Source organism: Myotis davidii, unplaced genomic scaffold, assembly GCF_000327345.1.
Source record: "Myotis davidii unplaced genomic scaffold, ASM32734v1 scaffold329, whole genome shotgun sequence".
NCBI classification, from domain to species: domain Eukaryota; kingdom Metazoa; phylum Chordata; class Mammalia; order Chiroptera; family Vespertilionidae; genus Myotis; species Myotis davidii.
Genome location: NW_006300374.1, coordinates 602,063 through 629,287, shown reverse-complemented (window position 1 = coordinate 629,287; position 27,225 = coordinate 602,063). Strand labels below are relative to the sequence as shown.

Sequence of the window (27,225 nt, the reverse complement as noted above, 5' to 3'; positions counted from 1 at the left end):
TTGGTGTCATTCAGGGGAGAAGAAGAGAGAGCCAAGAGGACAACATGTCATCAGAATTGGACTCTCTTGTCCCATGAACTTCACTGGGTAGAGTAAAAGAGAGTGTGGGGATAGTGTCATCATTACTGCCACCATCACCCCAAGAATGTCATGTGTCACCTTATCTTCCCTGAAGGCTGAGGGTACAAGAAAGATGAACTTCAGTTGGTACTTGAATTAATGAGATCATGGAAGTTTTCTCTCCAAAATCATAGTGATTAAATGGTTTCATTCAGCTTCTTTCCTCAAGAAATAGTGCAGTGAAAAAAAAAAGGTAAGTAAGCATGGCCTTGGGAGATTAAAAGAGGTTCCCCTCCCCAGTGATTTTTGGACTGACTTTAAGGCAATCCTGAGGGCACCTAGACCCGAAGATCCTTCCATTGGGCAAACCAGTGCAGAAGTGATATCACCTCTCTGAGTCTGACCCCTCCAGCAAATCCACAGACATACAGACAGACAGACAGACAGATAGACCTTATACAGAGCAGATGGTTTCCAGCTCAGAAGGAGTCCTGTTCCAAATTTCTCTGAAATGTGCTTTGGAACTCAGAACACATTTTCTGATAGAAACCATGCTATAAACAGCAGGCAGACTTTCAAGCAGCTAGAGCCCAGTTAGTAACTGATCCAGGAGTGGGGAGCCTGGGTCCTGGTTTCAGCTCTGTCACTAGCTGCCTCAGTGACCAAGGGCAAGTCATTTAATTAATCACTGCACCTGATTGGCTCACCTAAAAGCTGATTATCTCTATTGAATAATAGTGAATCTAATCACCTCTACATATCCTAACACGACAGGTTATATTCTGATTTCTAAAGTGCGATGCCAGGAATGCATCTGTTCTGCCCAATTTGGGGCAGACTTGGGATGTCCTGCTGCCCTGCCTTCTAACAGCACTCAGGCAGGTAGGGCTCAGAGGAGAGCTGAAACCATAACACTGACCTCAGGGCAGCAGGGGAAATGGGAAGGGGCCCAGCTCTGGCTATGTCAGGAGTGGAGTCAGGGTTTTTCCAGGGTCAGGAGATGGTGTGTGTGGGTGGAGGCAGGTGCTTGAGGTGAGAGGTCACTAGGCAAGGATGGGGGAGGGGTCCTTCTAACATCCTAGGGGCTCCACAAGGAGCCTTGGACCAGGGTTAAGGTTGGTATCAAAGATCAGCCTTAGGATACTTGGCACCTTTGCTTGACTTTTACAGCCCAGAACATTGTAGGGACTCTTAGGGTCTAACCAGAGGGATGCCTTTAAGTGTGGATCCCCATTTTGAAACGGAGGAACCCTGTTCATAACAGTTGCTTCTGGAAAATCTCTGCTGTCTAGATACACAAGGATGATGGGAGCCCTGGGATCTCCTGTGTGGCTTGGGGAGCAGCTGTGACTCAGTCCCAATGCCTGGGAGCCAGGGAAGCACACCGAGGTGATGCAGGAGCTAAAGTATGGGAAGCTGTACTGAGGGCATCCCTCCTGTCCTCTGCTTGGCTCTTGGACCCTCTGCTCTCTCTCACCCCTCTTCCCCACCACAGTGGGGTTTCTTCATCCCCAAGGCTTGGAGCCTTGGATGCCAATGTGGTGGTGTTACCAGACCATCTGCAGGAGCACATGGGAGGCAAATTAGACTGTTAAGCAGGGAGCAGAGACTATCATTTGCTAGATGGTTTGAGAAGCTGTGCTTTCTGGAAGCTGTGGGAGGGGCTGCAGAGACTCAGTGAGCTTGTTCTCCTGCCTCTGGTGTGAACTTCCAGGGCTGGCGGGTGAGGCAGGTGACTGTTGTCCAACCCCCTCATTGTACCGATGAGGAGCCTGAGACCCAGGAGGGTGAATGACTTCTCCGAGATCACCAAGCTGGGTGGTGACAAAGGCAGGATGGTGACTCCACTATTTAGCATCCTTGCAGCTCTTTTCATGTTTCCAGAGAAGGGGTGTTGAGGAGAGAGGCTCAAAGGGCATTTCCGTGAGCAGGAAGGCATGTCATCTCCCCAGTCATCTCAGATTAGAACGCATCAGCTGTAATGGGTGTTCTCCGAAGGTGTGAGCAGCACAGATTCAGTACCTGTTTGCCTTTTTTGCTTTTCTTTTTTAATTTTGGGACGGTTTCACATCAAGGCAAATTCAAACCAGATTTATCTCCCCGGTCCTGATGTCCCTTCCATGTCCTTGTTTCTGATCTTCAGGTGCCCACCATGCCTCCCCTCTCAGGCTGCGCCTTTATCTCCGAGTCCATTCAGGTGCCATTCTCCTTACTCCTGGAGTTCAGACTGTCCCTGACCTGGGCAACACTATACTTGATTGTCAGAGTAGTATTTGGGGACGGTGGTGGGGACTTCAGCATGTGGTGAAATCACATGATGATATATTAGCTGATAGGTGGTCAGGGTAGACTCATGACGAGAACTCAGGCCTCTGACCCCTCTCTCCAGTTTCTGGTAATGAAACGTTCCTATACTCACCAATGTCTTACAGAAGTAACTTGTCCTTCACTGGGTTTGCTGGATATCCCTGGGGCTCTGCCCGAGTGGTTAGTTTCACACCTCTCTTGTAGGTTTGTGTCTTGGCCATTTCTTGGAAGGCGGTTTATGGATGTTGTTTCATTGGCCTCTTTGCTTGCATATTGAACTACATTAGGGAGGATCTGGTGACTTCCAGAAGCTACAGCAACAATGACTGCCTGCCTCTATGATCCTGTTTTCTTCTCCTGGCCCCAGAGATTTTCTGTTTTACTTTCCTTTGTAAGGTTATGTCTGACTTTAGGATTTTTTTCCCCTTCTTTTCTTGCTGTATTTGAAAATAAATGCACAGGTCTGCTCCATTTGAAAAGAAAACTTCATGGGCAACAAAAAATACATATCCAAGAAACTTAACAACCATGAGTCTCCAATGTGTCAAACTCTGTATTGGGTTCTGGGAACACAATGATAAACATAAGCTGGTATCTGTTCCCAAGGAGTCCATGGTCAAGTGGAAGAACAGGCATGGAAAGTTATACCCTGACATTACAAGTGTGACGGGTCATCATTCACCTGCTAGCAGGGTTATCCTGGTAATGGGCCAGCCTGATACACTGGGAGGTCAGAGATGCCAGACCACCCTTGGCAGAGTTCACTGTTTGTATTTTTTATTTTTCCTATATCTGTTCACCAGATGACAAGAACAAAGAGATATGCTAATTAACCTGACTGACTTTCAGAAGTACAGAGGAGTTTCTATATTCTCTACGTCTCCTTCCTTTCGTTCATTCTACCCTCAGTTCCCAGAAGCCCTCACCTCTGCATTTTCCCACTTTATCCCACTGTTTCAACTTGAGGTGTACGTGTCGCCTTAGTTTGGATCACTTTTGTCCTTCCTTTTCCAAAACTGTTTCATCTTTCCTAGAACCTCCTTACTCCTCTTATTCGTTCCATGCTGGGAATATTTCTACCTATTCCCAATACAGTGTCTTTGGCCCATCATGTTGTATAAGGCAGGAGCAGGTTTACATGGGAGGTAAGCCGTTCTTGCAATTCCAAGAGCAGGTGTTTAGGTCTCTTGTAAAGCCAGGGCCTCCACAACACTCTCACAAAGAAGACTCAGGCCGCTACTTCTGGGGCCAAGGGGAGGTGGTCAAGGAGGGCTCCAGGAGAGAGCAGCCTTTGATCTGGGCTTTGAGGCATGAGTGGTAGAGCAGGGAAGGTATTTTAAGTACAGAGAGTGCCTAGTGCAGAGGTGGGCATACTTTTTGACTCGAGGGCCACAATAGGTTCTTAAACTGGACCGGGGGGCCGGAACAAAAGCATGGATGGAGTGTTTGTGTGAACTAATATAAATTCAAAGTAAACATCATTACATAAAAGGGTACGGTCTTTTTTTTTTTTCAGTTTTATTCATTTCAAATGGGCCAGATCCGGCCCACGGGCCGTAGTTTGCCCACGGCTGGCCTAATGGGACAGAACAGGACGTGGACGGACAAGGTGTGTCACCTTTGGCCTGTCCTCTCTGCCCCCCGCTTAAATGGTGACCAGTTGTCCTAATATCCTCTTTTTCTTCTCTTTTATTCTCCAAAACCTTCTCTAAAGGCTTTGTGACCTTCTCCTCCTGAAAGAGCTTCCTGGAAGCACTATTAGGGGAAACAGGAGTGGGAGCCAATGGCCATGAATGATCCAAGTCTCAAATGGCTAATTGAGTAACTAGGGTAGCTACTGAGTACGAGTCCACCACTCCCAATTCTATCCAGTGCCAAAGAATAGTTTTTAGAAAGTTAAAGATGTGACTTTTATGCAAAATAGAATGAACATGTTTCAAATATTTATCCAACTCATTAATGAGGGAACCAGTAAGATGGTACAGCTGGTTCAAAGACCATTAAAGAGCCAGAGTGTATATGTCCCATAGGGAAAGGTATCTGAAATATACTAGATTACAAAATAAGGTTAGGTATACTCTTTTCTCCAGGCCAGAAGTCATTTGTATCTCTATGGGATAACATGCATGCATTACTGTTGGGTAGAATCACTTGTTTTGCTGTCAGTTCTCTAAAAGTTAACAGCTACCCTGACAGAGTTGTAAATATCCGAATCAATAGTAAATAGCACCTCATGTGAAGGTTCACACCCTGAGGAGCCAGACAATTCCAGGCAGCCAGCGGGACACCTTCCCGCCTACGGTCGGAACACCATAAAACCTTTGCTCCATTTCCAAATCTGGGACAGATTTTTCTGATCCATGGAAAGGTGGCCTCAGGAGTTTCCACATAGTAGTCTTGCTCTTTTTTCTCCCCTCATTGATCACAACAGCAAACACTTAGTGAGTGTCTTCAGTGTGCACACAGGTATCCTGCAGTGTGGTGGCCATCACTGGGAAGCAAAGGCTCTACCTGTCAGGATATCACCGCTCCACCGGGCACTACACCGAAGGGTTAAAAAGAGGAGCAGCACAGACAATAGATGTTATTAACATTCTGGGGAGAGAAAACTCTTTTCTGGTGGGGAAGAGCAAGAAGGCTTCTTGAGGAAGCTCCATGTGCCTGTGGGTTTAGCTAACCTGGTTTTCCCCTTGTCTGGCACGTGGTGTCTGTCTGCCTGTCTGCAGGCGTGGGTGTAGGTAACCTTCTTGGCACGTTGTGCAGAGCTGGGAGTCAGGGCTCTCTAGCAATTCATTTCCTCCTACCCTCCCGTGCCTGTCACTGCTGCTGACATTTCACCTGTCGTGTTTGGAGCTGCATTGTGGTAGAGATTAAATGCCCTGCTCCGTGACTGTGCGTGCAGTTCCGACAGCCTGGGATCACGCTTGTCGGTGGTCCTATGCAGACACCAAACCAGGAGAGGGGAGGATGGGAGAGATGAAAGATGGGAGGAAAGTAAATGTATGAGCAGTTGCCTGGAGACAGGTGGACAAATGTGGAGTGAGCTAAGATGGACAGACCAGAGGAGACAAATGTCACAACCCTGGCTAGTTTGGGTCCGTAATTATCCAAACTCCAACCAACCTGTTATTACAGGCACTTAGCCATGCCAAGCAGAGGCCTGAGCAGCACTCAAAGGCCCAAGTGTTGACAGCAGCTGTAAATGGGGGAGGGCTCGGGGTTACAAGCAAAAGGAAGAATAGAACAGAGAAACAGGGATACTTACTCTCTTCTGTTTTTCATATAACCCCCATAAAGAGGAACCTGCTACCTTTGGCAGAATGCAGTTGAGTGCTGTTCTATGTAATCACAGGGAGGCAGGCCCCAGGCAGAGCAGTGGGAGCTGAGGCATCTTGCCCCCGGTGGCTGGTATAAACTGCATCTGCCCTAGATGTGTGGCTGTCTGAAAGACTGGTCAAACTCTCCTGCAGGTGTACCACCCATGGCACGGGCTAAGCCTCCTGGGCTGACCCATCATGTTGTGTAAGGTTAAGTCAGACATAACCTTACAAAGGAAAGTAAAACAGAAAACCTCTGGGGCTAGGAGAAGAAAACAGGATCATGGAGAGGCAGGCAGTCATTTCTCATTTTCTAGTTGCCACATTAAAAAAAAGTCTAAAACCAAACCGGTGAAATTAATTATAATAATATTTTTACTTTAACTCAGTATGTCCAAAATATTATCATTTCAACATATAATCAGAGTAAGAAATATTAGTGAGATAATGTAACATCTCTGTATTTGACAGCACATCTCCATTTGGACTATTTAAGGTCAAGTGCTCAGTAGCCACATCTGGCTGATGGCTACTGTGATGGACAGCACAGGCCTGGCAGGACAGTATAGGTGCTTGTCACCTGTAACATCAGGGCCATGATCCTCTCCTGCTGTACTTGAGGAAACTGAGACTCAGTAGGCTCAAGGACTTGCACAAGGTCACACAGCTGAAACACTAATCAGTGATTGAGCTGCTATGGGCAAGTTCAGTGAGGAATATACACTGAGTGGCCAGATGATTATGACCGCCCCATCAGTACTTCATTGTCACTTCAAAAAATACTGAATATTAAAAACTTCCTAAGCAAATACTCTCAAGGTTTTATTATTACTTGCATAACTTATTCACTTCATTGTACTGATGGGGTGGTCATAATCATCTGGCCACTCAGTGCACATGAGAAATGTTGGACAATAGCAATCCTGAAGGAGGAGGGAGTAGAAGGAGCTAAACTAGGAGAAGGAAACGAGCGAGATGGGAAATGAACATATGCACAAACTCCCAACGGAGGTGGTATGTTCACCATATCCTTGATCAATCTCACTCCAAAGTCAACTGTAACTTACTCTTCATCCCTTCACCTTCAGCTTCTATATATGGACCACTTATTTCCCCCAACACTTGCCTATCTCACATAGACAAGGAGGTGCCACCAGGCATCTATAGCAATTGAACTCTCACTCACCTCACAAGACCCAGTCAATGTCCCCTCCTCCATGAAGTCTTCTTTCACTCTTCCCATGTAGAATGGATTGCTTCTTCCTCTGATATCTAAGCATAGCTTATTGACTTCACACAGTTGGTCTTATATGTTGTTGAGGTCACATACATGCTGCCTTGTGTAGGGGGCACCTTGAAGGCTGCAGCAGATCCTCCCCTGTGCACCCCTTCAGGGTCTTCCACTGGGCTCAGGAGAAAATGTGCTCTTACTTCATATTTGTTGAATGGTGAACAGCCTTTCTGGCTGAGCGTAGCTGGTCTCAAACTTAGGTGATGATGTGAAAGAGTTAAAGTGGGGCAAAGGACTTTCATGGAGTGGCCAGTCTCAACACCACTTGTAACCTGTAACATAAGGATCATGATCCTCTCCTGCTGTATGTGAGGAAACTGAGACTCAAAGGGGTCAGAGACTTCCACAGGGTCACAGTGGAGAAACCAGACCAGCCTCTGGAGACAGTCCCCGAGGGAGGTGGCTCCTGACCTATCTGCTAACAAGCCTATCCTGCTCCATCTCTAGGGAAGACATGCTTTGTCCCTTCACACACCAGGTCTGGAGGCCGTGGCCTGTGGCCACCAGAAGCCACACCACAGCCGTTGGGGAACCTGCTGCAGAACAGACATTTCTCAGAGACGAAGTCCCTTAAGCACACAGGGCCTCTTCTGCCCTCTCTGAGCAGAGGCCATGCACACAAACGAGCCTGGAGCCGGAGTGTGGAATTGGTTTGAGCCAAGCTAGATATTCACCACTCACTCGCTGTTTTATGCCTCCCTGGCTGCTCACAGACACAAACCTACAGGGCTGTTTTATGACAGTGAGAAAGCTGTTCCGTTCCCTGGGGAGGCCGGCAGGCAGTGGTGCTGGCGACTTGGCCATGTTTTCATGACAATAGCAGGGGCCTGATGTCACAGGAACCTGGCTGGACTCTCGCTGCTACTTGGATGCTGTGTGATCCTGGAGATGCATGTTACCCTCCCTGAGCTTCGGTTTTCCTTTCTGTAAATGGACATCTTAGGGCTGCTCTAGGAGTGGATTTGATAAGGTGTCAGAGGCCTTTCCTAGTGTTGGGCTCAGCATGGATGCTCAGTAAAAGCAGGAGAGCTTCCAGATGCTGGTGTTGAGGGGCACGGCCCCTGCGGGAGGGGCTGGTTATTACTTACCCTCCTGGGACTCGTGGGCTTGTACTCTTGCCTCTGCCACTTGCTGTGATCTCAGGCCAGGTGCTCACTTTCTGTGTCTGTTGTCTTATGTGTAAGGAGGGATTGGTAATGGTACCTAGCGCTGTGGCTATGAAAGCACTAAGTGAGCCTTTCCAGCCTCCTTTCCCTCTCTCATCAGCACTGGCTTTCCATGTGACCTGCCCTGGGCTTCCTGCTCATTCCTTACACTGGCATCTAACGGGGTTTCTGCGACCCTCCCCTATCCCGCTGGGGCACCTGAACACAGCCAGATGTGCAGGCCTGAGCCCTAACCACAGAGTCCTAACACTTGGACACAGAATTGCAGCTGCTCTGACAAACCGGTGCCGTTTGGGCAACTGGGCCTTCAGGTGCTTGCTTCATAAGCAGGGGCAGCCACACCTGGTCAGGCTAAGGCAGGCCATTGACCACTTGTCCCTGGGCAAGAGGAGGGACCAAACCATCCCGGAGGCCCTTCCCCAAGTCCAGAGACAAGGTCCTGATCTGAATATATAGCTTACCTTGACCTCACCCAACGTTGACCATGGGACCCATTTCCTGAACTATAGAATGAGAAAACACCCTTCATACCTATCTTGCTGGCTGACATCAGATGGACTAATTTATATGAAAGTGCTTTAATACAGGTGTGGGGATTAATTATATATTAGCCGCCCACTTTCCCTGCCCCCCACACCCACAAAACCCAAATGCAGACTCCAGGGAAGTTGGACTCCCTCACTAGGGTGCATGCTCACCCCTCTTCCAGAGGTCAGGCATCTCCCCACCTTTCAGGGCCCACCCTCCGAGCCTGGGACTGTCCCCCAGGAAGACAGTGGCAGTGGCAGTGGGATTCCTTTCCGTGGGAACCTCTGGGTCTCTGTGGAGTTGGGATTGGGCTTTCTGGAGTCGTGAAGCAGATGTGGCAGGCTCTGCAGATGGATTTCAATTTTAATGCCTGTGTCTGGGCATCAAATGTCTCTGTTCAATCCTCTTTAAAATGGAAGCCCATCGCCCCCAGGTAAGGGGAGGTGTGCTGCATTATTTATTATTTCTTATCTGTTTTTCTAAAACTAGGCTGTTCAGGTTCAAATGGCAGCTAAAATTGCCACCCACCTCTCTCCACCCTGTCATTTCCAGCTCACATCTGTTCACTGCGCATTGTACGTTAAATGTTACATTACTAGCGTGTCAGAAGCCCTGAGCGGTACCCTCTGAAATCTGATTTGTCTGGCTTCCTGGCAGCGTGTCGGGTTATTTCTGCATCTTCCTTCCTCCCTGGCTCTGTGTCCATCTCTCTGCATTCTGGCCTCTTCTCTATCTTGTGTTCCATGAAGCCCTGGCCTTAAGCTAGTGGGATGTTCCTGCCTCCCTCCATTCATTACCTTTTCCCTTGCTTTCCTTCTTTTTATTGTTGTTGTTAATCCTCACCAGAGGATATTTTGTCCATTGATTTTTAGAGAGAGTGGAAGGGAAGGAGGGAGGGAGGGGGAAAGAGAGAGAAACTCGATGTGAGAGAGACACATTGATTGGTTGTCTCCTGCATGTGTGACCCAATGGGGTCTGGGGATTGAATGTGCAACTCAGGTACATGCCCTTGACCAAAAATCGAACCCGAGACCCTTCAGTGTGTAGGCCAATGCTCTAACCACTGAGAAACACTGGCCAGGCCCTTGCCTTTTATCTTGACCAAGCATCCAGTCCTCTCTCCTGGATGGCACCAGAGTTGGATATGAAAATGAGAACTCCACCTACCACTCATGAATTTTAAAGACTTCTAACAGAATAATTCAGCCCCACATCACTTGGAGATCTCTAAATTTATTAACACTGTTCTTACCTTTTTACTGTACCTATATACTGGGTCAAAAGGACCATGTTTTCATAACTTTGATTAACTCCTAGAAGAACAGAGATTAGTTGAAATGTATGTAGTATGCTAAAATTTTTACTTAATAAAATTCATCATATTCTAATGAGGATGAAAGAGAAGCAGTTTGTGTGGGCAGACCTGGAAATAGTTTTGTTTGCTAATACTGGACCTTCCCTCCAATGTCAGTTGTTAAGATAAAAATCCTATAATGAACTTCACATGACTCATTATGAAGTTAAAGTGGGATTTTGCTACAATTTATACATTTCTAGAATTCACAGCCCCAGGCTGCCTGAACTAGAGGTAAAATAGAGTTGATAGCCGGTTTCTCCATAACGAATTAGCAAAGAAAATGAAGTGTGTTCAGTGGAGATGGGAAAGGGGGGGACTGAGATTCTATCACCTCAGTTCCTTGGGTTTCTAAGCCAGAGATGGCAAATTATGGCCCTCGGGCCAAATCCAGGCACACCTATTGCTTTGTGTGTGGTTTACTGCACCTTCATGCTACAACAACAGTTGAGAGGCAGTGGCAACAGAGAACATGACCTGCAAAGCCTAAAATACTTACTGTTTGGACTTTCACAGAAGAAGTTGGCTGACCTTTGCTCTAAACTATTGGGTGCTTTTTTGGCAGTGATCGTCCCTGAAATGTTCAACTTGAACAGTTTGAAAGGCAGCCTTGCTTGATGTTTGAACCAACCAAATAAAAGCAAAACCAAATAAATAGTGCTCTGTAGTCTGGAGCACAAAAAATATACAATCTGGTGTCACAGAATCAGAAGATTGTATTAACTAAAATCATTTTTGTAAATTGTTTACTAACAGATCATCTCCTATTTTTTGTGCTATTCGCCTCAAGAATGGAAATAGTACCATTAACCACAGCAATAGTACATTAGTAGCAAGAGTTCCCACATTTATTGAGTGCTTACAATACACTTTGATTATCTTACATGTATTCAAACAACCTTGAGAGTTGGTTGGTAGTAATGACCCATTTTACAGATGAGGAAACTGCATACGAAGAGGGTAACTTTACCATGTTTCATACTTGGAAGCACCTGAGCTGGTTAGAACCAATCTGACACTCTAACCTGCATCACAACCCACCACTCACAGGGGGCCCATTTGTTTTAGTGTTCAGAGAAATGGGATTTTGTCTGGACTTCACAGAATCCTAGAATTTTAGCACTGAAACACTTTGGTACTCAAATAGCCCAGCATATCTCATGTTGTCAGTAGTAATAAGGATGCTTCAAAGTTGAAGAAGACACAGTCACATAGATTCTGTTATTTGATACTTATGTCAACCCCGTGAAGTAAGCAGGTCTGCTTTTCAGAAGAGGAATGGAGGACCAGAGAGGACACCTGTGCCCCCCGGTGAGAGTCAGGGCTGGACTCTGAGGTTCCTTGTATTTCCAAAAGGCCACATGAGCCAAAGATCCACTGATTTCATTTCTTCCAAAATCACCTAGTTTTTTGTCAGCCGCACCAGGGCTAGAACAGGATTGAAAATATAGTCGGCCCTCCTTATCCATGGGTTCTGCATCTGCAGATTCAGCCAATTTCAGATTGAAAATATTTGGGGGGGGGGGTGAAGGGGAGAATGTAATGCTGTGGCTGATGAGTACTGTGTAGTTAAGGCCTTCAGTGGTTGCGTTTGTAGTGAACATGTACAGACTTTAAAAAATACAGCATAACAACTATTTGCATTGCATTTCCATTGTACTAAATATTGTAAATAATCTAGAGCCGATTTAAAGTATACAGGAGGATGTGCATAGGTTATAAGCCAATACAATGCTATCTTATATAAGGGACCTGAGCACCCACAGATTTTGAGGGGGGGAGGATGGACCTCAGCAGGGGGTCCTGGAACCAGTCCCATGTGGATACCCAGGGACAACTGTATGGTGTTCCCAGAATATCTGGGCAAGATAGAAAAAAGTCTGATCACCTCCCGAGGGGAGCATGAGCAGGAGGCCTCCACATGCTCCCGGGTAACTGGTTTCTAGTGACAGCTGGGTGTCCATTCATTCCACATCCATTGCTTACAATGTGCCAAGCATTGTATTCGAGCGGTGGTTTCCTAACTGGATGGCTTGTTAAAACAGAGACTTCTGGGCTTCATCACTGGAGTTTTCATTCAGTGGGTCTTGGGTGGAGCCCAAGAATTTGCATTTCTAACAAGTTCCCAGGTTGGCCAAGTTGCTGCCAGGGACTACCCTTAGAGAACCGCTGGATTTGAGGCTGGAGACACAGCAAATAAACCAGAGATGGTTGTGGTTCCTGCCCTCAGTATGTGAGTAAGTGGGTGAATGAATGATGGAGTGACTGAGTCTCCTCCGGGAGAGGGGCACTGAGGAAAGCTGCCATCACAATGCAGTGGGAAGCGCTTTGGCGGAGGTCAGTGTGGAGGGTGCAGGGAGCAGAGAGAAGAAGCCAACTCTGTCTGGATGGGCACAGGAGGCTTTGCAGAGGACCTGGCCCTGGGGGGCTCTGAAGGTCCAGGGGGCTTTATCCGGGCAGAAGGTGTTTTTACACAAAAGGAGCAGCAAGTGACAGCCCAGGCAAAGGAGAGAGGAGAGCCAGAGAGCCCATGACATGTGTGTTTGGGCTGGGGGGGGGGGGGGAGCAGGAGTTCTTCCCATTGAATAGAATGAGTAGCATGAAAGATGCATTTGTGGGCAAGAGACGGGGTGGGGTTAGTGAGAGGCTGGAGAGGGCAACCGGAGCCAGGTCACCGAGAGCACATGGAATCGCTGGGATTTCCATCTAAAGGCAGCAGGAGCCACTGAAGGAATTTACACTATGGGATGGTGGCAAGATGAGATGTGCATTGGAGTCCGATGTAGAGACTCTCAAGCTGGAATCGGCCAGCACATAGCACTGCTGCGAGCGATGCCAAAGAGCCTGTGAGAGATGTGGGTCAAGGCCACTGCAGATGTCTGGTGGAAAGAGAGGAGGCCAATCCTTCTAGCTGCATTTTATGTGGGACCCTCTGCAGTTCCATTTTAGGCCATTTTTAAAAAAAGTCATATGATAGCTATTATCTCAGGAAAGAAGATGGAATGTTTGTTTGATTCCATTTTGCTGTGTGATCTTGTTCAAGTTACTTACCCTCTCTGTGCTGCTGTGAAATGAGGATGATAATGGGTTGTTGTGAGGATCACATGGGTTAGTGTAAGTAAAATGCCTCATGCGCATTGTAGGTGCTCTGCACAGGTTTGGTATTTTATCAGTTTATTTTAGTTAGCATTTTCTGCTTCCCTAAGAGAAATGATAAGGTTGGATGTTTCTTTGTCATCTGGGGTCTCTGTAATTAGCCTGTTTGCTTCAAGAAAGAGAACAAAGAGTCTCTCCAGTGCACAAATGTAAGTGCTTGTCCTCTTTGACAGTCTTTGTCTTTATTTTTTTTAGAAGTAATTTCATGGCTCATGCCCCTGAGATTCCATCAGGAAAGCAGGCCCTCTCCACGGGCAGATGATCGCCCCTGCTGGGCCTTCATTGGCAAATCTCTGTTCTGATAATTAACACAACGTGGGATTGAAGTGCTCAACTCCTTTCACACTCACCCTTTCTCACTTGGGGTTTGAGTTGTGTCCTTTCTCCTCTTTTGAGCCCTGGGGACATGATGCCTCAGGGTCATGTCCCTTTGTCCTTGCTCCATCCGGGGCCCAGAAGCTGGAAGGACATGGTCCAGGCGCCTCCTCCACTCGCTTGTCTTGGGCATCCTGACTGCTGTTGCCTTCTCATCCCAGTTTCCCCATCACCTGCTTTCTGGAAAATTCCCTGTTCTCTCCCTGATGTGGAGGGGACACACAGTTCTATTCCGGGCGCTTTGCTTTGACTTGGCATGCCTCATGGTCTTCAGTGTGGTGCCTGGGTCTGTGTAATGAGCCTCTCTCTGCGCCACAGCTGACAGCCCCTGGTAACGCCGCTTCGCTAATGCAGATGTGACAGATGCCGCCCAGTGAGACCCCCTTGATAGATGCCTCCCCAGGTCAGGTCTCCAGCTCCTTGGGTTCTTGCTCTCACTACTTCCCTGGAGTCTGTGTCCTTGGGCATTTTCTTTTGCAAAAAAACCAAGGTTGGTAATGGATTGTAATAATCTCCCCACACACTTTGGCGTGGGACCAGTTACCAGAGACGTAGCAATAGCAAGGTCAAGAGGTGAGGCAACTTGTAAAGTGCTCGGCAGAGACAGGTCCTACTCCAGACCTCCCGATGCCTTTCCTGACACTGGCTCTGAAAAGTTAGGTGGGCTATCCCATGCACTCTCTTGTCGCCATCACTACTAGTAAGACTAGCATATTAAAAATGCACCACAATGGCAACTAAACTGGACCCATAAAAATGGTGGAGATGGTAAATTGTATGGTAGGTATATTTTACCATAATTTTTTAAAAAGGCATGATATCCTGACACAGGCTTCAACATGGATGGAAACATGCTAAGTAAGATAAGCCAGACACAAAAGGATAAATACTGTATGCTTCTACATACAGTAGTCCCCCCCTTATCCACGGCTTCACTTTTTGTAGTTTCTGTTACCCGTGGTCAACTGTGTTCTGAAACATTTAAATGGTAATTCCAGAAAAAATACCAATTCATATGTTTTAAATTGCATGCCGTTCTGAGTAGCATGATGAAATCTCTCACCATCCACTCTATCTTGCCCAGGACGTGAGTCATCCCTTTGTCCAATGTCCCCATGATGTATAACCCCCTATACCCCCGCCCCCCAGTCAGTCACTTAGTAGCTACCTAGATTATCACATGGACTTTCGCGATATTGCAATGGGTGTGTTCAAATAACCCTTATTTTACTTAATAATGGCCCCAAAGACATTCACACAATTTTTAATAGTCTTTTGTTAGGTGTTTTATTTTATTATTAGTTATTGTTGGTAATCTCTTCCTGTGCTTAATTTATAAATTAAACTTTATCATAAGTATATATATACAGGAAAAAAATATACTATATTTAGGGTTTGGTACTATCTGTGGTTGCAGGCATCTACTGAGGGTATTAGCTAAGGGGGCACGACTGTATATGAGTTTCCTATAGTTGTCAAGGTCATAGAGACAGAGTAGGAGGTGGTTGCCAGGGACTGGTGGGAAGGGAGAAAGAGGACTTAGTGTTTAATGGGTGCAGAGTTTCAGTTGGGAAGAAGAAGATGTTCTGGAGATGGATAGTGGTGATGGTTGCACAACAGTGTGAATCTACTTAATTTTACTGAACTGTACAATGAAAAATGGTTAAAATGGTGAATTTTATGTTATGTATAAATATTGGAGGAACCACCTCATGGGAGGAATTACCATGAAAACATTTTAAAGCACAAAATGAACATTTGGGGGAAGCAAAAATACAAAAATTAATTTTTTGAAAGCCCCATTTATTGATTCAAAGTCATTCTCTTACCTTTGGATAATAAAAATGTATCATGTGTAACTTACGTTGTTCACAAAAGATCATGTTTGATGTATTCAGTTTAAAAGTAGAACCCAGACAAGTCACCCATTCACTTAGCACATTCATGGAGCTTAAGTGGGAGGCACAGTGCTCAACACTGAATGAAACAATCAATGCAAACTCACTAATTGAATTGAATTTAAAATGGTCTACATTCTTCTTACAAATAGCTCGGCGAGCCACTGAACTTAAGGAATCTAGCATCTCTTGGCTCGTGTGGGTTTTACTGGTGAGCCTCTTTCAGGCCTCTGGGAGGAGGCAGGCCCAGGTTGTATTTGGTGATGAGCTTTTGCTGCAAAGACTTAAGGGAATGAAATATGGAGGGCAGTGTGTCCTTGGCTACACAGTGTGGGTCCCAGGGCTTAGCCTGGACTTTATGGGAACAGTGACACAGTGTTATTTGGATGCCAGGTTGAGCTTGAATTACCTGCCCTTCCTCTTGAATTACCTGTCCCTCACATTCCCATATCCCCACAGAGGACCTGAATGGGTCAACTTTTTTCAGTGAGAAGTGACCCTACTGGGCAGGGTGTCCCTCTGAGTGGTCCTCAATGCATAAGATTGCTGTAATGATTAAATGAGTTCATGAATGCAAACTCTTTGAGCAAGCTATCCACCACGGGGCAGGTGCCGAGTCAATGCTTTCTTTATAAGGAAGCCAGGCACACTGTCAGATCCTAAGGATGAGTGTGGCGGCGGGGAGAGGGAGGGCCTGCAGGGACTAAGTGTGAAATCTGACCACGGTTTGATGCTCTGTATCAACCTCATTCAAATATAAATTGTCCACAACCTGCTGTAAATGTGCCTGGGCTTTAGCATCAAGGCAAGGGCAGATGCAGCCGGATCATCTCTTATACCTATATTTTTGCTTTAGAGTCATATCCCCAAGAGATTTGCAGCGGCATGAGTGGGTTGACAACAAAATTCATGCTGTTTATTGACAAAAGAAAATTTTCACTTAGCTTATGCATTTAGAATCTGGAAAATGTTGGGTTTTATTTTATCTAAGCCATTTGCCAAAGAGTATTTAGACAGATTCGAAGAGGAAATGGAAAGAAATTGCTTTGCCAACATTGGAGTCCAGTTCCCCCAATAATAGTTCACCTTCAAGAGGCAGCTAATATGTGTCATTTGTGATCCCCTCTCACCCTTACATTCTGAGGGAGACATTGTTATTAACTCCATTTTACAGAGGAGAAAACTGAGGCTTAGAGATGACTGAAGCCACATGGCTGACAAGCTAGTGCTGAAACCCAGGCAGTCCGACTCCTGACTCTTCTGGTTTTCAAGGTTCAAAATTTTTAATTAAAAAGCATCACTGTGATTGGCAGACTGTTGCTCTTCTTTAGACCTTTGGAAGGATGCTCAGCTTCATAATGTCACCAAGAACACAGATGATAGCATTCTGCTCCCAGGTCATTGTGATCCTTCATGTTCAAAAACTGTCACTTGGTCAGTCAAGAATATTTCCGGAGCACTTTGTATGTGCCAAGCATGGTGCCAAGTTCAAAACCATTTTCTGCTGCCCGTCCTGTCTGACATTCGGGAATTTATAACTGAAGCAGTCTTCAGGCCATGCGTGCATTTCTTCTTTCTGCTTGCCTATAGGAACTCAGTTTTGCATCACAGCATTTTTCCTGCCCCAATCACATGTAATCGTTTTTGAGTCACTCTGATGCTTCTTATGTTCTGATTCTAGAAAAGAGGCCTCTTGAAATATTGCCTAGTGCTGAAATGGCATAGTAGTCCTAAGAATTGAAAAACTGAAATCCATAAAATAAAGACCTTGACCAGTATGCATTGTCAGCCAGAGACAGAGATAAGACAGGGAAAAGAAAAACCACTCTGTCTTTTTGTAAGACCCGAGTCCTGTGCCCCGGCATTCGCAGGTCATCTTGCCTAGAAATAAAGGCAGGGAGGCATTCAGCATGCAACTGCTCACATTCCTGGTTAGAAGGCTGTCGGTGAGGAAGCCTGCACTGTGATTGGGCTCTGGAAGCCAAGCGCCTCCACAGATGGGCAACTTCTAGGTAGAGGATGCTGGAAAGAGCTGCTTTGAACTGCCTCTATCCCTGTCCGCCTCCTCTGAGCTGAATGGCATTGCTTTTAAATCATGCTTTGAATATTTTTCTCTTTGATTATAAAAGCAACACGTGCTTATTGTTGGGAATTTGGAAGCCACAGAAGAAGACAAAGAATAATACAAAAATCACCCATAATCCTCTTTCCCCACAATTAACCTTTTGGTATGTTTTCTTTGGGTCTTTTTTTCTTGCTTATTGTTATCATTCGTGTTTATAATAGTTATTATTGCATATCTGGGAGCACACAAAATATACAATTTTCAATCTTGCTGTTTTCATCATTATTTAATTTCTTCAAAAACATTTTGTGGCTGCATCATAGCCCATAATGTGAGTCTATCGTAATTTATTTAACTATTTCCCAATTATTGGAATAGCTTTGGTTGTTTTCAGTTTTCACAGTGGGGTTTTAATGTCTGCAATACACTTTTTATGTAGAAGAATATGTTTGGTCAGCTTATAACATCTGGGAATTAATACTTCACTAGAGAGTTTTGAAAGTGACTTATTTCTCAAGCTAATTTACTGTATAGAAATATCAGAATTTCAATATAGAAAGCTATTGCCTACCTTTTATCACTATCCCCACACACTCACAAATACACTAATCTACTAGAAATGTATGTTTCTATACTTAGTAATGACATCTACTTAACATAAACTTCATTCAACTTTGACAGTTGAAAGATCCCTGCAGAGAGTTAACAGTTGGGTAAATTATGTGAGTGGTTATTATTTGTTTTGCCACAAATCAAGTTAAATTGGTCATGTGCGTGTCACAAGAAGGCAAGTGAGTCTTATGCCTGAGCATTAGGAAGACTTGCTGGGGGTGAGGAGTGGATCTCAGCTGATGAAGAAGAATTGGACACATAGAGACGGAGCAGGTGCCTCTGTCCAGCTTCAGCTTAAGGCAGAGACCAGAAGAGTGGAGAGCATGCTCGGGAGAAGGAAAGTCACTCAGGTGGCTGCAGCACAGAGCACTTGAAAAGGAGAAGAGAGATGGCACTGGTAATGAGGGTCAGATGTGAAGGGCCCCAAACTAGGCTTTCCCTGGGGCCTCACCTCAGGGGCAACTGGGAGCCATTCAAGGTGTTGAGCACAGAGGTTAGAGAATGAGTCTTACTTTGGAAGAGTTCCTCTAGCCGCAGAGCATGACATGGGTTGGAGCAGGGAAATTCTGAAGGAAGGACTCCAAGGGTGGGTCAGCAAGTAGGACCAGAATTGAGCTAACTGGGCTCCTTTTGAATCCTCTCATTTTATCACCTCTCCTGAGAGATGGGGAAATTGAGGTTTGCTGCAGGTCATGTGGCCAGAAGTTACAAAGCAGGTGTTAACCCTAATACCAAGGCTCAGGCTCATTGATGACCTAGCCTCAGGGTGATGTTAGGCAGGCCAAGGCCAGGCAGAGGCAGTGGGGATGGAGGAGGGGATACATGCACTCATTATCATGGAGGTGAGATCCGGTGAACTTGGCAGCTGGTCAGACACGAAGGGGCATGGAAGGAGGGCGACTCCAAATGTCACTGAAGTTCAAGGGACAGATGGTCGTGATGATGGTGATGCTGTTGGCATCAAGAGAGGGGCACTTAGAGAGTGGAGATGAGGAATTGGGTTTTGGAGGTTCAGAGTTAGAGGCCTAAACCTTGTTGACATGTTCAGAAAGCCATGAGACATGTGGACCAATGTCTGCACTGCTGATGTAGCGTTAATAGACATCAGCTTAGTGGAAAGTTAGCTCTGATTGAAGTAGCTTGCAATTATATTTTAATGCAGCCAAAGCACAATTTAATATTATAAATTTTAAATAAATTAAAAATTTCACCTTTCAATAGAGAATGTTCGCTTTAAGTTCTTTGGGGGGCGGTCCTAAGCTCCCAGAGCTAGAGGGAGCCAGGTTTCAAAGTCTTCCGATTCTAAAATGTTGAGTCTCCTTGCCCTGTGTCCTCTGGTGCTGAGCCTTCTGCGCAGGCAGAACAGCGTGTTCCTCCTTTTAACCTCATCAAAAACATGTAGATGATGCTGCCAGTAACGTCTATTCTATTCACAGACCTTGCGGTCCAACCCAGGGTGCAGGAGTGTTCCCCGACTCCTGTGTTTAAACCCTACAAGCACCGAAGGCTCTGACGCTTTCCTTTTTCCAGTGACAAGGACAGTGTCCCCAGAAGGCAGGAATGAACCCCAAGAATGAGAATTGTCCTATGGGGCGGGGTGGGAGGGCACAGCAAGTGTGAGGCCGGATGAGCTGGTGTCAGATAAACAACGTGGCTCCTATGCCTTGAGAAGTCATTTGAGGAGTAGAAAAGGCTGGGTATCCACATCTAAATTTCTTGCCTTCAATATTTTATCCATCACCCTTTGAAAAAAATCCATGCTCTATTTTCCTCCCCCCCAACTGGAAGGTATTATCAAACATGCCAGTTCTTTGGGAGAACAACAACAAAAAAGTTTTTGCTGAGGCGGGGCTTTCTTAGATGGAAAGAGGGAAGGAGGCTGTAGTTGGCAAAGACGAGGGAGTGATTCCCCATTGACTTCCTGTTCACACTCCTGATTACCACCACCCACAAGTGTCCTCATGGCTTTTCCTCAGAAGAACCCACAGTGCTCACCTGATCAACTCCTTCAGACCCACAGTGAGACTCAGGGCCTGGAGGTTGCACAGGAGTCCAAGGCTCTGGAGGAGGCCTGTCTCTCCTCCCATCCTGAAATGCCTGGCAATCTGAAGGCGGCTCCTGATGCTGGTATCCCCATTACCTCTGAGAGTGCTCAGAGTTCCTGCCCCTCCTCAGTTGTCACCACAGCCTCATCATCAGGCAAATATGGTGAGGGCTCCAGTAGCGAAGAGGAGGAGGATAGCATCTTAGAGGCAGATCCAGACCCAAGAATGTGTCCATAGGTCAGTGATGGCGAACCTTTTGAGCTCGGCGTGTCAGCATTTTGAAAAACCCTATCTTAACTCTGGTGCCGTGTCACATATAGAATTTTTTTGATATTTGCAACCATAGTAAAACAAAGATTTATATTTTTGATATTTATTATATATATTTAAATGCCATTTAACAAAGAAAAATCAACCCAAAAAATGAGTTCGCGTGTCACCTCTGACACGCATGTCATAGGTTCGCCATCACTGTCATAGATGCTGTAGATGAAAATGTGGCTTCATTGGTGAATTTCCTCCTGCTCACGTATCAAATGACAGAGATAATAACCAAAGAAGATATGTTGAAGATTGTCAGCAAAAAGTATGAAGACTACTTCACTGAGATGTTCCTGAGAGCATCTGAATGCATGGAGATAATCTGTGGCCTTGATGTGAAGGAAGTGGATCCCACCAACCACCACTATGCCATCTTCATCAAACTGGGCCTCACCTAGGGTGGGATGCAGCATGGTGAAGTCAGTGTGCCTAAGACTGGCATCCTGATTCTTATCCTGGCTGTGATCTTTATGAAGGGCAACCGTGCCACTGAAGAGGACATCTGGGATGTTCTGAAGGTGACAGGGGTATATTCTGGGAGGAAGTACCACACCTTTGGAGAGCCCAGGAAGCTCATCACAAAATATTTTGTGAAGGAAGAATACCTGAAGTACCAGCAGGTGCCTAACAGTGATCCTGCACAATTTGAATTTCTGTGGACCCCAGAGCCCATGCTGAAGCCACCAAGATGCAAGTCCTAGAATTCATGGCCAAGGTTCATGGGATTGACCCAAGTTGTTTCCCATCTCAGTATGAAGATGCATTGCAAGATGAAAAAGACAGAGTCCAAGCCAGAATTTAAGCGAGGGCTGTCTCAACTTTCCTGGCCACTGCCGTTCTATGGCCAAGCCTCGCAGCTCCTGCCACACCTAGGGAAGTCACGGATAATTTCCTTATGCATTGTTTGAAGAGGCAGTTCATGTTCGTAGAATTTAGGTCTGCGATGAGGCTTAAAGAAACACACTATATATGCCTGTGTTCCTCTTTTACATGTGTAACTTGAAAATGTATTATTTTATTTGTTGAAATCCATATTACTCAAATATTTTTTCTGTTTTTGTTTTTTAGTATAGGTTTAATTAGCTTCAAAATCTCTAAGTTTATAAATGATATTGGTCATTCATGTAATGCTCTAAGGAGCTTTTGTATTAAGAGTTTGTCTTTTTTGGAAAACAAAATGTGAAACCATCCATCTTACATTGTCATGTGGAAAAAGACAAAATGGCATTACTGTAGCCATGTCCCTGGAAATGTAAAGGAAATGAGCTTTAAGAAAGTTGGGAACAATAGAGAAAGAGAAGGAAATCGAAATGATCCTCAAATCTTGGCTTTATGTTCTTTTTAGTTCTTGTTGTGTAAAATTAAGTGATACGGACATGTATTTGCCAACCTTTCTCAAGAAGCTCCAAGAAACAAATGTTAATAAACCAGAAAAAAAAAGTTTTTGCCCAATGTTTCCCATTTTGTTCTGAGTTTCCACACATCTGCTGTTGACCCTGACCTCAGTAATGGGAACCTTGCTGGAACAAACTTCGATAGGCTGCCATGGAACAAAGACAACATTGAGAGCAAAGGGAGAGAGGGACACACACGGGGCCAAAGGGGTGGGGATGCTTGTCTCTTACAGAACCTAACACAAAGTGCATAATGAGCATTTACTTAACACAGCCAGACACTGGCAAAATTCAAAAGTGTCTGACTACACATGAAGCATGAACAATGTTCCCAGTCATCTGAGATGCTTCAAGCATAGAAAACAAACCATGCAAAGTGGCAAACATCTGAAAACATAAAAGTAAAGCATTAGGCATCACTTTACAAGAAAACAAATAGAAAGGCTTTCTCATCAACTGGCTCTAAGTGAGCTGTGCACTGTCAGCAGTGCCTGGCACATGGGTGATGAAGACACGTCAGCTCCTGTCTCCCTTGCTAACTGACCTTCTGGGAGAGGCACTGTGGCTCCTACTGAGTTCTGTACCTTCTGAATGGAGTAATCATCCCTTCATTCTATGGATATTTAGAGCCCCTACTATGTATTAGATGCTGTGAGAGACACAAAGGAGAAATAACACCACCTTGGTTCTCTAAGTGATGGAGTGACCGCACTACACATGGCAGACAGTCCAAGGTTTTATGGACCTTAGACCTTCTCTAGGCAAGGGCTGGTGTCTTACACAGATTTGAAGAACAATAACCTGGATGAGAAATGGAGGTCTGCAAATGATAAGCAAATGAATGAGTCAGTGAATGAATGAATGCACTGACTGGTCTGGCCCACAAGTATGCTTGAGGGGCACTTCCTACAGAAAGGGGAGATTCTGGGTAGGAGTACTCAAGAGGTTTCAGAAAGGGCATTTGTCAAGTGGGATCCGGGACTTCCCTGAGTTTGTGTGTGGATCTGACCTTTTGGTTTGGATGAAATTCAGAGTATGTGAAAAGGTGTTGTCTCTGGTATCTTCAGGTTTATCTTCTCTGCTAATTCTTTTCTGCATAGAAAAAGACTCCAGTTTTAAATGCTTAAAAAAAAAGAAACGTCCCTCTAGCCCTCTGTTTTACCCCATAACCCCACTTCCTTCCTCTTCTTTATAATCAGTCTACTTGAAAGCATAGTGTTTAAAGTGAATTTTACCTCTTACCTCCAGTTCATTCCTACTAACTCAATGAGATTGACTTCCACTAACTGTCTTTTCAAGGTCACAAGGGACCACTTGGTTGTATATCTAGTAAGACTCAATGCGGGGAGAGACCAGGCCAGTCTTATGAACTGCCATGTTCCCTGCACTAGCACAATGCCTGGCTCACAACTGGTGCTCAGCAAGTCTCTGCTGAATGTTTTATGACATTATGTCTTATTCATCTCGGCAGCATTGGCCATCATTGAAACCCTTGCTTTGTTTCACTCCCATGATATCCCTTAGGCTGGATTTTGCCCTGTCCTTTTTGACCATCCATTTTCCTTCTTCTTTTTTCCCTCTTCTCAACCCTTAAATACTGGTGTTCAAACTTTGTCCTTAGCCGCCTTTTCTCTTCACTTTTATACACCTACCCTGAGAGAGTAGGCATTCAATCCTATAGTTTTAATGACATGAATCTTATATCAATATCTCAAACACTAATATCCTTTCCATGCATTAGACCCACACAGCCAGGGCCATCATGTACGTCTCCAACTAGATGTCTCTTAGGCAATTAAACTGAACTTAACGCCCTCTCTTCTTTTACAAGACCTGTCCCTCTTGTCCTTCCACACCGCCCCTCCCTCCCCCAAAAAGAAATAAAAATAAATCCAAACAGAGAAGCAATACTCTATGCCTCTTCTTTTGTTCTGTCTTGGTTAATCACCATTTTCTGATCTTCCAAGCCAGAAATCTTGGATCATCAATGACTTATCTCTCTCCCTTCTCTCTTACATTCAGTCACCAATTCCTGTCAATTCTACTGCCTTTCCCTCCCACACCCTAAGTTCTCAGAGAACTTAGCTGGTTACAGTGAGTACTTCTTTGCTTCCAAATGTTCCTTTGCCCAGAAAGGCTCCTTGTCAGCACTTGGTGTACTTCTCCTTTGCTTTCCCATGTGGTGTGTGGGCTTGCATGGGTGCACCTGCATACACCTGCAGTGCAGGGCTCAGAGGAATCGACAGGCTTGTGCATTATTTTTCATTTCATTTTTTATTATAAATTTTTCCATGGTCATTGACATTCTTCAAAAGAGTAATTTTGATACAAATAATATTCAATTACATTTTGTTTAATGTTAAATTCTCTTCTGGGGTTTGAAGTGGCATAGAATCTGAAAGGGACAGAGGAATGCAAAGGGCATGGGCGGATCAACCCCATTCCCAGACCCGCCTCTCACTGGCTGAGTGACCTTGATCAGCTGAAATTCCCTTGTCTCAATTTCAAAGTATACACAATGAGAAAAATAAAAGCATCTACCTTATAGAGCCATTTGGAAGGTCAATGGACATGTTCTACATCAATTGCCCAATCCAATGCCTGCATGTAGTAAATGTACAATAAATGTTCATTTCCCTTCTCCAGGCTTTTCAAATTCTTTGCTATCAACCACTTCTCAGGTACCTGCAGCATTTTTTTCTGGAAAGCATAGCACCCTCGAAGGTGCCCATGAGTTTTAAAGCTTCCACCTTCTGATTGCTTTATGGGAACTCTGTGGGGGCACACTCTAGCCAAGCCATCTTGATTTCTAGACTCTGTACTCAGAGCAGCTTCAGTGACACATGATACAGAGGAGAAGATCTGGAGCTTCTCTGGGATGGAATAGAAGGTGGTACTGGTCTAGCTCATCCCTCATAGTAGGAAGACCCCCAGGCCCGAGCGAGACCCAGAGCCAAGCTGGGTCTACTCAGGTGCATGGTTGGCTGAGCCACAGTTTCCTTTTCATCTTTTTCCTCTGTAATTTCCACTGTTGCCTTAGCAGTGTGGCTGCAGGGACAAGGGAGTCATTCTTGTGATTTTTTTTTGGGGGGGGGGGGAAGACACTCTGCCTCTCAGTTCTGGGGCTCCCCCCGCTTCTCCTTTCTTGTCTCCAGGCTCTTGCTTTAGCTGCTGACCTAGCTTTCATCAGGAGAGTAGAAAGTTTGCAATTTGCCTTCCATTGTCTTGACAATGGATGTGATGTGTATATAACAGCATCACACAATATGCCTATTTATGGCAGCTCTCTGATCTGGAGCAGCATTGAGGAGGAGGAAGCTTCTAGCACATTTTCTGGCCTAGAAATCTTTGTATTTTTTTTAATTTTCACTGCAACTACCTTCACCTGTGATCTCTTCCTGACTTGAAAGGTGGTGCAGAAATATCTGTGGGTTCCTCATCTGTGGGGTCTCCTATGTATTTATTAAAGTTAAGGGTAGGGAGCCCCTAAATTTCATGGCCTGGTGTGATCTGGAATCTGGACCTATTTTAATACTCCTATATGACAAAAACTGTGTTGGATTTCTAACCAATAATTCATACTGGCTTTTAAAAATTATTTAATTTGAAGGCGAAGGAAATTGTCTTCAAGTCACTATGACATTTGGGTTGCAGAAGTGGGTCGAATTGGGTAAATACATCCTCAGCATGTGCTATTCCACAGTACATGTAGTTTCAGTAATTGTTACAGCGTGGGATAGTGAGCTCATTTAGCCAACACCTGCTCATGTCAATGACATAGAAATAAAGTAAAACAGGCATGACGACAGGCCTGAACAAGCTCACATTTACTGGAGGGAGGGAGACATAAATAATTGCAGTAAGACCTGCGGAATGTGCTGGAGGAGTGATATCGACCGATTGCTACATGTGTGCTGATGTACGTGGAAGGCTCCCCGACATTTACTTGTCAGGGAAATCTTTAAGGATGTGGAGAAGCCTGTCAGGTGGAGCATGTACTAGTAGGTAGCCATGTTGGCAGGAGCACAGCACAGTCAAGGAAGGAGGGGGGAAGTGCCACATCTTTCAGGGAAATGCAGTCTGTTACGATGAGTTACTGGGGCTTGGAAAAAGATGGACTTTTTGGGATCAAATCCCCAAGTCAGGCACTTTCTCATTGAAACATAAGAATGATTTGTTTTCACATAAAAATACTTCCTTAAATATAACTGCAGTACAATTCCGAATCAACTCACACTCTAGAGCAGTGGTTCTCAACCTTGTGGCCCTTTAAATACAGTTCCTCATGTTGTGACCCAACCATAAAATTATTTTCGTTGCTACTTCATAACTGTAATGTTGCTACTGTTATGAATCATAATGTAAATATCTGATATGCAGGATGGTCTTAGGCGACCCCTGTGAAAGGGTCGTTCGACTGCCAGAGGTGTCACGACCCACAGGTTGAGAACCGCTGCTTTAGAAGAAAACTACAGGCAGAACCTCCTGTTAGCTACTTCTGTTTTAATTTTAATTAACTAGATCATGGAAACCTTCCCAACAGATTTGCAGTCTTGCCCATGTCTCTTCCTTCCAGAGCAGTGTAATGCTCACTGTAAGAGCCCAGGGTTCAAATGGTCTCTATGGCCACTGGCACCTCTGCTATTAGCTGCTGTAGCCTCCAGCTATTTTGGTCCTCAGAGAATAAGAGGCATCCATACTTCAGGGTGAATGCATCTCAGTGTTAATAAATAGAAAAACAGAGCCTTCACCTTGGCCTCTGCAGATACCTGAGAAGCACACAAACAGATTCCAGAAGCCTGTTCCCTCTGGGCACCAAAGCCTTAATTGGGGGCTAACCCCAACATGTTACTCAGCTCCTATGTGCTCATGTACAGCAAATGCAAAGAATGTGTTACATGAAAAATAGAGAGCCAATTCAAGTGACTTCCATTTCTATTTATACTTACATAGCTCAAGCTTTGTGTCAGGTACTGTTTTAAGCAGTTTACACATATTAACTTACTTAATCCTCTGAATATAAAATCCCCTTTGAAGTAAATGCTGTCATAACCTCCACTTATAAGTGTGGGAACTGATCTAACTTGCCCAAGTTCATACAGGCATGGATTTGAACAAGGGCAGCCTGGCTCCATAAATCAGTGCTCCCATCCCCATCTGTTGAGTCCAAACTCCCACTTCCTTCAGATATGATTGCTGTGCAGAAGGTCACCCCCAGGGACTGACTAATTCGAGAATGAATGTCTAGATCCCAGAGCAACTGACACCCTTCTACAGGCAATGTGCTCGCATCCTGCAGAAGGAGAGCTTCCTGGGAATGTGGTGCACCCAGAGGT

General features: G+C 45.2%; 1 protein-coding gene and 1 pseudogene across 1 annotated transcript in view; both read left to right on the top strand.

Annotated features, from left to right (window-relative positions):
* Nucleotides 1–27,225, top strand: part of TMEM178B (transmembrane protein 178B) — a 349,600-nt gene that overhangs the window by 286,517 nt on the left and 35,858 nt on the right. The window lies entirely within an intron of this gene.
* LOC102773413 lies at nt 20,091–21,297 on the top strand (annotated as a pseudogene).